Here is an 11,680-nt window from a genome sequence, read left to right on the forward strand (position 1 = left end):
TTCTGCAAAATGGACTCGAATTTTTTTTTATTTTTATTTTTATTTTTAACTTTTTTTGCGGTTTCTGATACAAAAATTTTGTTTTTGGTCTCAATAATTGTTGTCAAGTGGAGAAATTTTTTTCAAGTTTTCTCATTTTCTCATTTTCTCATTGTCGGCAACTGCAATTATATTGGGCAAACGGCGGCGACGATGATGATGATGACCGGTAATTCTCACCGGGGCCATTAGAAATCCGTTATGAATGAAATGAAATAAAGACAAAGTATCCATTCTACTGTGGTGAACGAAAATAACGGGTAAGCATTCATAATTTGTTTTGTGTCCACTTTATGAAATAATGATTGTAATTCGTTTGTTTTTCATGTAGCCAACTGACAACAAACAAACAAGAGCAAAAAGTTTCGTTAGATCATCATTCATCATAACATGGTCAGTTTAACGGACTGACATTCATTCATATATTTTGGTTGCTCCGGTTATGCCAGTCATTCATTTTTCATTGGCACTGTAATTCGATATTGTGAATTTGCCAACCATCTACTGTACCCGTTCGCAAAGTTTCAAGAAAAATATTTTTCTCTTTATTCTCGGTCAATCAATGATGTTGTGCAAGGAATTATACCGGATACAGTCATCAGTCAGCATATAATCATCACTAGGATCATGTCCGGTAGCATGAAAAAAGCGATTCGGCTATAATTCCTTTGAGAGACAAGCATCCAATGAATGACAATCACATTGAAAGAAAGCCGACAAACAAAAAAGAAACGGATGTTTTGCATCCAATCCACACGACATATACATGACACAACACACACAAATGTAAGTCTGGATTTTGTTAAATATAAAAAAAACGAAAAAAAAACTGAATCAAACTGTAACACATGCATGGAAGAATGAATGAATTGGAAATGAATCTAGCATCCTGATAAGATCATCATCAACATGAATTTCTTCTTTTCACATCTATTATTAGATCTTATCATCACTCCCCTTTAGGCAATGATGAATGGTGTTAGCATTAAATAATTAATCAACCATGAGTGTGAGAGACAACGCCCACGGATTTCTTCTGTAATTCGCTGCTTTTGCTGAAGGTCGATTTGCGACTAACCATTTGAATGATTTGAAACAACCGAACCAGACAACAAAAACAACAAGACAGATGGCCAATGGATGTTGAATATGACGATGTTGATGTTGATGATCGATTCATTGGTGTCATTGTATATGACATGTAAGCAAACCAAACAAATAAAAACCGCACAAATGTTTGATTGAATTTCGTTTGTCCACAATGAGACATGGAAAAAACTTTTCTCTTTGAAATCCGATCCAATTTCTAAATATGAACTGATGGATTGGATTGGAAAAACATAAACATAAACATGAACATGGACATGGACAGTCATGGGGTGTATGTTTGTGCATGTAGAGTAGTTGGTATTTGGATCTCATTTTAATGATGATCATCATCATCATTTCGAAATGTTTGAGGTTTTCAAATAAATAACCGATTACCCGCGCAGACATGTAGTCGTCCATTATCGATTCTTTGCAAATAAGCTTTTAATGAGCAGGCATAGAGAGAGAGAGAGAGGATTACCATGATATAATGTCAATGTTTACTCATTGGATCATCATCACCATCAATAGGATTCCATACTGATTCGTTTTTCTGAATGAATTCCATGATGATGACAAGGCCAACAGTAATCGGCTAAAAAATTATAAACATAATTATTATGATGATGATGATGATGATTTGGACTTTTCATTATGATTTGTTGTTTTTTCGACTCTCAATTAGCCAAGGTAATGAATCGGAATCGGATTTAATCTCAATGATGATGTTGATGGATGAGGAGAGAGAGAGAAACAGAAATGAAAAGGCCAATTTTTTGTTTGTTTCATCAACAATAACATCCTAAAGAATTTGACTACTCTGAAAGAAATAAGCCGATTTTCGTCATGGAAAAGATGATGATGACGTAAACATGAAAAAAGAGAGAAAATGTGACCCAAAATAAACAAATACCCGATTTTGATACAAAGGCAAGAAAATAGAACGGCCATCATCATCATCATCATCAACATCAACATCAACATCATCATTATTATGATGATGATGGCAAGTTGTCATTATCATTTTGGTTGTCGTTTTGCGAATAATTTATGAAATGACAAATTTTTCTGCTTCATATTTGAATTGAATGGAAATAGGAATGGGAAGCCATTTGTGATTATGATTATGATTCATACATTGTGAATACGAATATTTTGCAGCCGAGACCAAGTAATAAATTTTTCCTTTCGTTTCTTCCGTTCACAGGGATCGAATGATGCAAGTAAATCTTGACTCGACTTGTCTTTCTTCATAGCCGTTGCGGTGGCGGTGGTGAGTTTTGGCACCCAGAACCCTCAACACATAATAGGATTATAACCGTTAATCATTCAGTGATCCATTTTTCGTCTTTTTTTTCTCTTCGATGATGATGATGATGATGAAGTTGAAAAGATTTTTTTTTTCATCTGAATAAAACTTGATTCGGGAATAATGTCACCTTGGAATGAATAACAAAGAAAACAACTCACATGATGATGATATAAACAAATCTAGGAAGAAAGAACAATTCCAGATCGTTTGAATCTCAATCTCCTGGAACGAACAACTGAAAGAAAGAGAGTACAATAACAATAACAATAACAAGAAAGTAAAGTGAACTTATACTTACCAGAATCAAATGCACGCACACACACACACAACGAGTTTTGTCTGTTGTGTTTGGCCATGTAACCAAATCTCGTCGAATGCTTTTAGTTTGATTAAAACACATTCATTCGACATAACAAACATTCAAAACAATCCCGAACACAAACACTCAATCGACCAACCGATCTGAAAATAGCCGACGAAAGCAATTGTTTTCATTTCATCTTTGGTAACGGCAACAAATTCCGGTCTTGAATTTCGGAGTAACGGGAGTAAGTCGGTGTGTGTGTGTGTGTGTGTGTGATTTACCAGATGGCCATGGTAATATTTATGGTCAATTTTGAATTGAACAAAAGAATCGATCAAATATCGATTGTATCGATTGAATCGAACGGATAAAGAATTTGATTGTCATTTGATGTTAATTAGAATTCGGGCTGATTTATAGACAGTGATTATCATTCGATGAGAAAGAGAATTTATGCTAATTGAAGAGAATACACACTCATTAAATGCAATCAGTGAATGCGAAAAAAACCGCCAAATGGAATCCAAATCAGTTGAAGCATCATCATCATCATCATCATCATTTTGCCAATGTCCCCAACGTATCATAAAATGTTTATTGCCATTGTTGCCCATAATAATAATCTGTGATAATGTAGTGGACACGTTATGGTTGACACCATTTTAGCATTGGAATTATAGCCAAGTCCACCATCCCGTTTTCGTGAAAACAAATCACACCGTGTTTATTTATTCGGGTATTCGGTATAATAATACATCCAACGCGAAAAAAATCTGACCAAGAAACGAAAAAGAAAAATCGTATCAGACCGTTATAAAGTTTCTGTTTTGTTTTTTGTTTGATTATCCGATTCTGTCTGGTTGTGATTCTTTGCACAGAATTTTCTCAACACGAACCCCCTTCGGCGGCTGATAGGAAAATGTCGTTTTCGTTTTGTTTGTTGTCTGTTCACCCAAGATCCAGAGAGATAATATGGAGCATTCCAAACAACGATACGATCGATAGGGAACAACTAACGACCAACTAACCAAAACCGTAACGTAACCAGCAACCAGATACTTGACAAGTATTTTCTTTCCCCAGCCATTGTCTTTTATCGTCATCATAGTCCGTTCTCTTTGTTGACAATAATGCTGACTGACAAGATACATGATTTTCGCATTAACGACCAAATTCTCCTCTCTCTCTCTCTCTCTCTCTCTCTCTCTCTCTCTCTCTCTCTCTATCTGTATCGGGCTCACTGACTGACTGACTGACTGGAGGAAAATACGGTCGGTTTTCCTCATCATCATGGTTGGAAAAACTATTAGGCATAAAGTAAAACAGAAGAAAAATGATTCAATCATCGTAGAGCTCTAGAGAGAGAGAGAGAGTGATGAATAAATGTTGAGTACCCAAAATACGATGTAATATTATTATGCCACATACATTCATTCGGGGGAGCGATGGACGAATCTTTGAACCGTATCGTTACGGTTCGTGGCATGCCATATGAACCAAACGACCCTGAATATACACAACATCAATGAATAGATAGAATCTCCAGCATCGTGCTTGTAATATATTAGATTTCAAGGTAAATGCACAACTTTTTCCATCTTGTTTGAAAAAACTTGTCGAATAACGTTTTTTGTTTTGTTTTGTTTAGTTGTTATTACCAGCACCGGAATGATTCGATTATTTGGACGACAACGAAGAAGAATACTTTCTGGCTCTTTCATAGATCACCGTAGATAAGCATCGACCATAATACAATTCAATTACCGATTCACTCTCCAGACTTGTTTTCTTTTTGTTCTTCTTCGAAAATGAGTGAATTCTGTAAATCTGCAAGACAAGATACATTGTTCTCTGCACCAAGTATCGAGTTTCAACAAAAAAATTTCACATTATTGACAACAATACTGAAATGTCATTGAAAAGAATTCCGAGATTTTTATTGGTCGAAACGCAAAACGATCGGCAAGGAGAATAACCGAAAAAGTAGCAAATTAAATTAAGTGTGAATGATGTATGTATGGCACTCGATATATAGCCATCATGATCACAATGACAATGACAATGGCATCAGATTCTGATCCAGATCATTGATCGAAACATTGACTGGATTAGGGAACAATTTCCAACCAACACAGCAAGCACAGCAAGAGATCCACATATTGTAAAGGCCCCCATCTATTTCTGGTGATGATGATCCAAAAACATCTGCACTTTGCTTGTTTGGTTTGTTTATTTGATTTTCTTTCTCTCATTTTTCAGATTTAAATCACATGATGATGGATTCATTATCATCACTAACTGGCTACGGAGGTCATAGGTTAATTTGCGAGACAAATCAGATTGGATTCGGTGAAATTTTCGAAAAGAAAAGGCGATTCTGGCGTGTCTAAAATCGTGTTTTGTTGTTGGGTTTATTGTTTTGTTTATTTGTTTATCATTTTGGCCGATTCGATCATCATTCATTCATTCATTTATTCATTCATCACGAGCGTTGAGCACACATGAATTTCTGTTTCGGGCGTGTATGTGTGTATGTGTGTGTGTGTGTGACACGATCCGAAACCAAACGAATGTGCCTAAATGGATCGTCATGTTATCACATGTGTGTGTGTGTGTGTGTGTATGCAGAAATCACCTTTCACCTCAATCATCAATTTGATATCGATCAATGGTATGGTTTTAGCTTTTATTTTATTTTCTCGTAATTTCATTTTTTCTTCATTCTTCGTTCATTGAATCTAGATCTTGTTCACTGTCGATACACGGCAATAATAATCTTTTGGGCTGGCCATTTGTGTGCGATGATGATGGGCAAACGATGATTTATGATTATTACCGGTGAATCCCATTAGCTATATCGTAATTCAATTCAGCAATATAGATTGCTGTTGTTGTTGTTGTTGTTGTTTAATGTTGTTTTTGATGAAAAATTTCTTGTTTATTCGAATCTAGATTTTCTTTTTTGACATATTCGAACAGGTCAATCATCATTATTCATCAGTCATTTGATTGGACAAACTAGAAATGTGACAAACAAACAAACAAACGAAACAAACGAAAACGATCATGGAATTTTTCTCGCTGCAATCATATTAGAGATATGCATACACTGCACATATATCGTGCACATTGATCGTGTAGTCGATCCATTATTTATGAGCATTGTCTATGATCGGTTCGGTTTGGCTTATGAGACCGCAAAGCTGGAATAAATACCAAATACTCACCAAGCTCAGGTCTGAGAGATAATGTCATTCTGTGCATTCTAGCTACCTGCTGGCATTTACTTGCTTGTTTACTTGTATTGTCATTCCCTACTGTAACCCAACCATTCATTCATTCATTCATTCATTCATTGACAAACAGGCAAAACGCCAACAGAATATTTTAAACAGTTGATTCACAAGTATATCCAGAGTATAGTCAGTTGTTCCAGAATTCCAACCAACTAACCAACAGGCAGCGATTAATTAATCTGTCAACTGTGAATTATTCAACCAACGGACAGAAATTGTTCACCATGAGCATAATAAAAACAAAACAACAACTGTGCTCCCCACTAATTTGCCATGAAACAATGAAAAAATGCCAATTGACCATGGATGAAACGGGCCCGAGAGTTTGAGAATTCGGAGGAAAATGAGATAATTGTCACTTATTATCATGATTGTGGCTGAAAAAAAATGAAAAAAAAACTCAACGACCAAACCAACAAGCCAAAACATAATCTGTAATCCACCCCAGTGCACCACAGATGAACAAAATTAATTGTCATTGCTTAATGTACAGCATTCAAGATGAGCTCAGTGCATTGTTCTTGTTCATCCAGAAATAACTCGAACGCAAACTAAGCGTTGGTAATGAAGCCAATTAATCACTGGCCACTGTGAATCATGAGCCAAACAAAATGGAGAAAAAGAAACAAATTTTCGACCATACAACCACCACCGGGTATTAATAACAATAAAATAAAATATTTTATTACCCGAAACGAAACTATCTCTTGCCGCCCATCTTTCACACTCGGATCGAAAAAATGGCCGATTTTCCCGGCAATCCGATTCGCCTCAAGATATTGAGTGGCCCATTTTTAATTTTGTTTCCTTTGAACGCATCAATATTTTATGAATAAACAAATGAAGCCCATTGACCATTGTTGGAATATTCAAATTACCTACACTGTACATTGTAATCACACACACAGAGAGAGAGAGAGCGAGAGAGGTACGTCAGCAATCATCATTCATTCCATGGGACAAGTCATCATTCGGTCTAGTTTGCGTGTTTTTATCACATTTATCTGCTGCTGATCCGTGGCTTGTAACATTTTTTCGGTTACACAATCAAACAAAACAAAAAAACTTTTCATCAATTTGTCCTGTATGTTCTATAGAATGTGATACTCGTGACAATAAGCCATGATGGTGATGGAATTGGAGTTTGTTTTCATGTTTGGTTTCAAAAATTCTTTCGACAAATCCGTTTTTTTGAAATGAAAAAATTCTCTAAAACTCATACACCACACACACAAGTTTCATTTCATGGGTCATCATCATTTGGTTTCGATGATGTCACGCTATAATAATGGCAACATCCGTCGAACGTTTTTTAAATAAAAAAAAACAGTAAATTTCAGTTTCACAAAAATGAAAAAAGAAGAGAAAAACAAACAAGCAGAAAAAAGCCATTTCACTTGGTTTTATTTGATCCTGGAAAATGACGACGACAAGATAGTATGATGCAGGTTCGTCATAGTGTGTTATATATTTATTAGCTATATTACATGTATGTCTATGGAACGACACACCAGCCATTCATTCAGTTGAATGATTCGATGAATATGAAACTGAAACTGAAACAGACATTCATGCATTAAGTATGCATGAATTGGCTTTTGGCTTTTAGGTCTCCTTCTTACTTGTTTCATGAAAAACTGGTTCTGAAACACTGTGATAATCGTGATCCGACAATGATGATGATTATTTGCAATTTATAAAATATTTATCCACAAACCATATCATATCGTTTGTTTTGCATTGGATGATCGACATGGCTGTTGTTGTGGATAAAGATATTTTGCAAACACGGTGAAAGACTGAGAAATGCAAACATTGTGTGTATGGAAAGAAAATGGAAAGCCACCAACTATCCAAGCAAGTAAAAAGAAGAGAAAAAAGTTTTCAATGTCTGCAATGGATAGCAGCAATGAATGCAATAGCAGCAATGCAAACAACCATTGTACAAGATGGATAATTTTTTTGCACACAAAAAAAGTTTCCGTCCATCACTTGGTTCATTTTCTGGCTTGTTGGTTTTTTCACCATTCGATTTTTCATCGAAAGAGTCAAGTTTCCACGTTGTTCCATGTTGTCGATTTTCATACGGATGGGTTTTGATTGATACGATCGAATCACGACAGAATCGAACAGTTGTATCTTGAATTTCAAATGTGTCATCTTGTCATGCTTCCTTTTCCTTGTTGTCCATGAATTATTGTTATTGTCATTGTTATTATGGTCGATGGATATGGATGGCCATTGGTATGGACACGCGTTTCCGGCCAATCATAATTCACAATGACAATGAAGGTCAAACATACAAAACGCATTAGACCGCAAAAAAACAATTTCGACATGAATAGCAATCAATAGTCCATACATGATTCGATTTTGGCTTTCTTTAAATTTCAAAATCAAATCAAAATACATTTTCAGTCAATTTTCATTCGATCGTTTTCGTCGTTAATGGTCAGCATATGGATTTTCATCAAATTTTCAAACAAATCGGATAATCTTGTTTTTTTTAAACCGATCAAACTAATTAATTTCAACAACAACAACAACATGCACGTGATCAGTGAATTTGCTGCTAATGAAATGTGCCAATGGCAGATATCACCACATTTTGTAAATTCCGAATGGTGAAAATTTTCAAGTTTTGCTGGAAAAATTCTCAAAAATAACACTAGGAGTGTAGCTTGGAATTGGATACAAATTCAATTATCCTAATGGAATCTCATCAACACATCGACTGACTAGACTTGCTTACACTCACTCACTCACTCTTTGGACTGAACCCGAAACCAAACAACAACAGCAACAGCAACAGCAGTTTCACACCTTTTCTTTCATCTGATGTTCATCGCATGCTGACTGAATGAATGACAGTTGGGCGTTATTGATTTCGACATCAGGTGACTCCCATTCTCTACTAATGAAAAGTTTTTTTTTTATTTCTTTTTTTTCATTTCCACTGCAGGTAAGCAAGGAGGTGTGGTTGATAACAAGCACAATTGCAAGGGAATGTGACTTTGTTGGATCGAGATTCAAACTGATGCTTCTGGTGGATGGTTTGATTGATTTGCTGATGCAGAACATTAATGGTCGATGATGATGGAAACTGGATTCCCAACTCAACGAGGCAATGTACGATTATGGTTCAGTATGATTACTGGTAAACATCTGGCATTATTACCCAGACAACGATTGGGAAATGCGGAAATATGGCATGCTCGACAAACGAATCAAAAGTGGATTAAATCCTAGTAATTTGATTCAACTTTGGTGGCCTACACAAAGAGACACAGAGACACAGACACAGGACACAGAAGCCAAAGTGTTTATTAAATCTCTTTCGATCTACTCAGTGACGACGCACCAGACATGACGTTTCTCACGGATTATTATTATTGCAATGATTCACTGTGCACAACTTTTACAAGCATCTTACCATTTTACCATCGCTAGATTATGAGCAACGGTATCGAAGATTGTGTAATCGATTCACAATTCCATTTTCTGAGTAATGAGTCTGCGAGCAAATTCATTCATTCATTCATTGATCGAATGCATCCACCAGGCATCAATCAATCAATCAATCAGTCAGTCAGTCAGTCAATTTCTTGATGCCTATTACTTGATGTGGTTTTTTCTTGGAAGCCATTTTCTTCACTTTGTTGATGAAGAATACACACGTAATGGTGGAAAGAAATTTTAAAAAATAATTTCGATGCACACACATTCAATGGAAAAGGTCATGGGGTCGAACCGGAATATTTTCTCGAATAAAGACAACCACCTCTCTCTTTATGTCTTGCTGTTTGCGTGTATTCATCCATCCATCCATTATTATCATGCCAGTCAAGCCCGAAAAAAGCCAGAACATCCCGATTTGACACATAGGCTTTTAAAACATTTATTTATTATTTGTTTCAACTTTTAAATGAAAAATTTTTTCCTCTGCTTTGCTTGCAGGCTATCATCATCATCATCATCATCGTCGTCATGATGATTATTATTACCCATGGTCTGGATCTCGAGAATCGAATCGCTGGCTAAATGGATTGAAGAAAGAAAAAAGAAATTTTTTCGAGAACAAAAAGGCGGAGGATGTTTTCGCTTTCAATTTCGCTAAGCTACTGTTGCCGTCGTTGTCGTACAAGCCGAATATTGATTGACACACACGACAAAGATGAGCCGAACATTTTTCTCTATGATATGAGATATATGATGATGATGATGATGATGACAACAGCAGCAGCAATGGGGATTGATTGGCTTTAATGGACTCGGATTCGAGCTAGCTATAGCTGCTGATGGAAATTTCATGGCACGCAATTCATTTTCCATCCGTCCGTTCCATTTTCATTTTCATTTTACTTTGTTCGATTTTTGTTGTTTCTCTGCTCGTTGCCATCGGCAGATCGGTTCCGTTTTGCCGAATTTTCTCTGTTCTCGGTTAGTGGAAACATGCAAACAATAGAGAACCGGAAGGAAGTCGTAAGGTCACTAATGGAACGAGAATGGTGCAACTCAATGGTTTCAAATGATTTATCGATGATGCTGGAATATTTGTATTTGTATTCTGTTTGCATTATTCAAGTATCGAATCGGTTGTCTGTTTGAATAAAATTTGAATATCAATGATCATGATCATGATGATCAAGATCAATTTGAAATGCGACGAAAAACAGCATTTGCAAGCGCGAAAGAAGAAATTTATTTTTCTGGGTGAAAACCATCAAGATATGTCCACATGTCGATGTGGACGATGAGGATAGGCAAATGGTTACCTTGAGTGATTGATTGAAATGATTTGCAAACGTTAAAAATGGAGAAAAATTTCATAATGCTATCGATGATTGATATTGAAACGACTAATGTATTACATGTGCCTTATCAGCCATTTCGATCGACCAATTTGGACGAATCAACAGCCATATCATGTACATCAAACGATGTGCAATTGGAAAATTTTAAAATTTGAAAAGTTTTTTACTCACCATCGATGGTCGGTTGATGACATCCTATTTTTATCTAACAACATGATCGCCAAGAATGTCGTCGTCTATGACCTTTGGCCCTTGGAACAAACAACAACAACAACAACATAACTGAATCAATGTTGATTGTAATGTGTCGTTTACATACAATGCAATATGGATCCAATTTGTGCGTTTGTGTCGTTTGCCGCATCCATTTAAATGTCAACCATTATCTGGACACGAAATCGTGTCATTTTGTGTTGGGAAATGGCATCCATTTATCATTCATCCATCACCATTATGATGATGATGACCACGGTGCTCATATTGTTGAATAATAAAATCATAAGGCAATTAAAAAATTAGACCAAATTTCCGACCAGTTTCGAACTGCAGATTAGATTAGATTTTGTTCCATTTGGTTATCACCATATCGGACCATTACAATTATCATTATTAGAGGGCTACTAAAATACAACAACAATCATCCGAGTTTGAACTTGGGTCAAAGGTTGAAAAGATAAAGTGGCGACGATGATGACACCATCACAGCATCCTAGATATATTTGCGTGCGTGTGTGTGTTTAGTAAGGTAGGTAGATGGATGAATAGATATCATTCGAATGTGTAAGTAAAAATGTCAAGAAGCGAACCCCTCAAATTAGAACCGATT

The 11,680-nt window shown here is 36.0% G+C and overlaps 1 long non-coding RNA gene across 1 annotated transcript; it reads right to left on the reverse strand.

Moving 5' to 3' along the window:
• Nucleotides 1–20: 20 nt before the first annotated feature.
• On the reverse strand, nucleotides 21–3,061 carry LOC142597619 (uncharacterized). Its single transcript, XR_012832307.1, has 3 exons — nucleotides 2,739–3,061; nucleotides 2,599–2,675; nucleotides 21–2,545 (listed from the first exon to the last, which is right to left on the reverse strand). It is a non-coding gene; the product is annotated as an uncharacterized LOC142597619 (long non-coding RNA).
• Between the last annotated feature and the right edge of the window lie 8,619 nt (nucleotides 3,062–11,680).

Source organism: Dermatophagoides farinae, chromosome 6 (genome assembly GCF_024713945.1).
Source record: "Dermatophagoides farinae isolate YC_2012a chromosome 6, ASM2471394v1, whole genome shotgun sequence".
In the NCBI taxonomy this organism is placed as follows: domain Eukaryota; kingdom Metazoa; phylum Arthropoda; class Arachnida; order Sarcoptiformes; family Pyroglyphidae; genus Dermatophagoides; species Dermatophagoides farinae.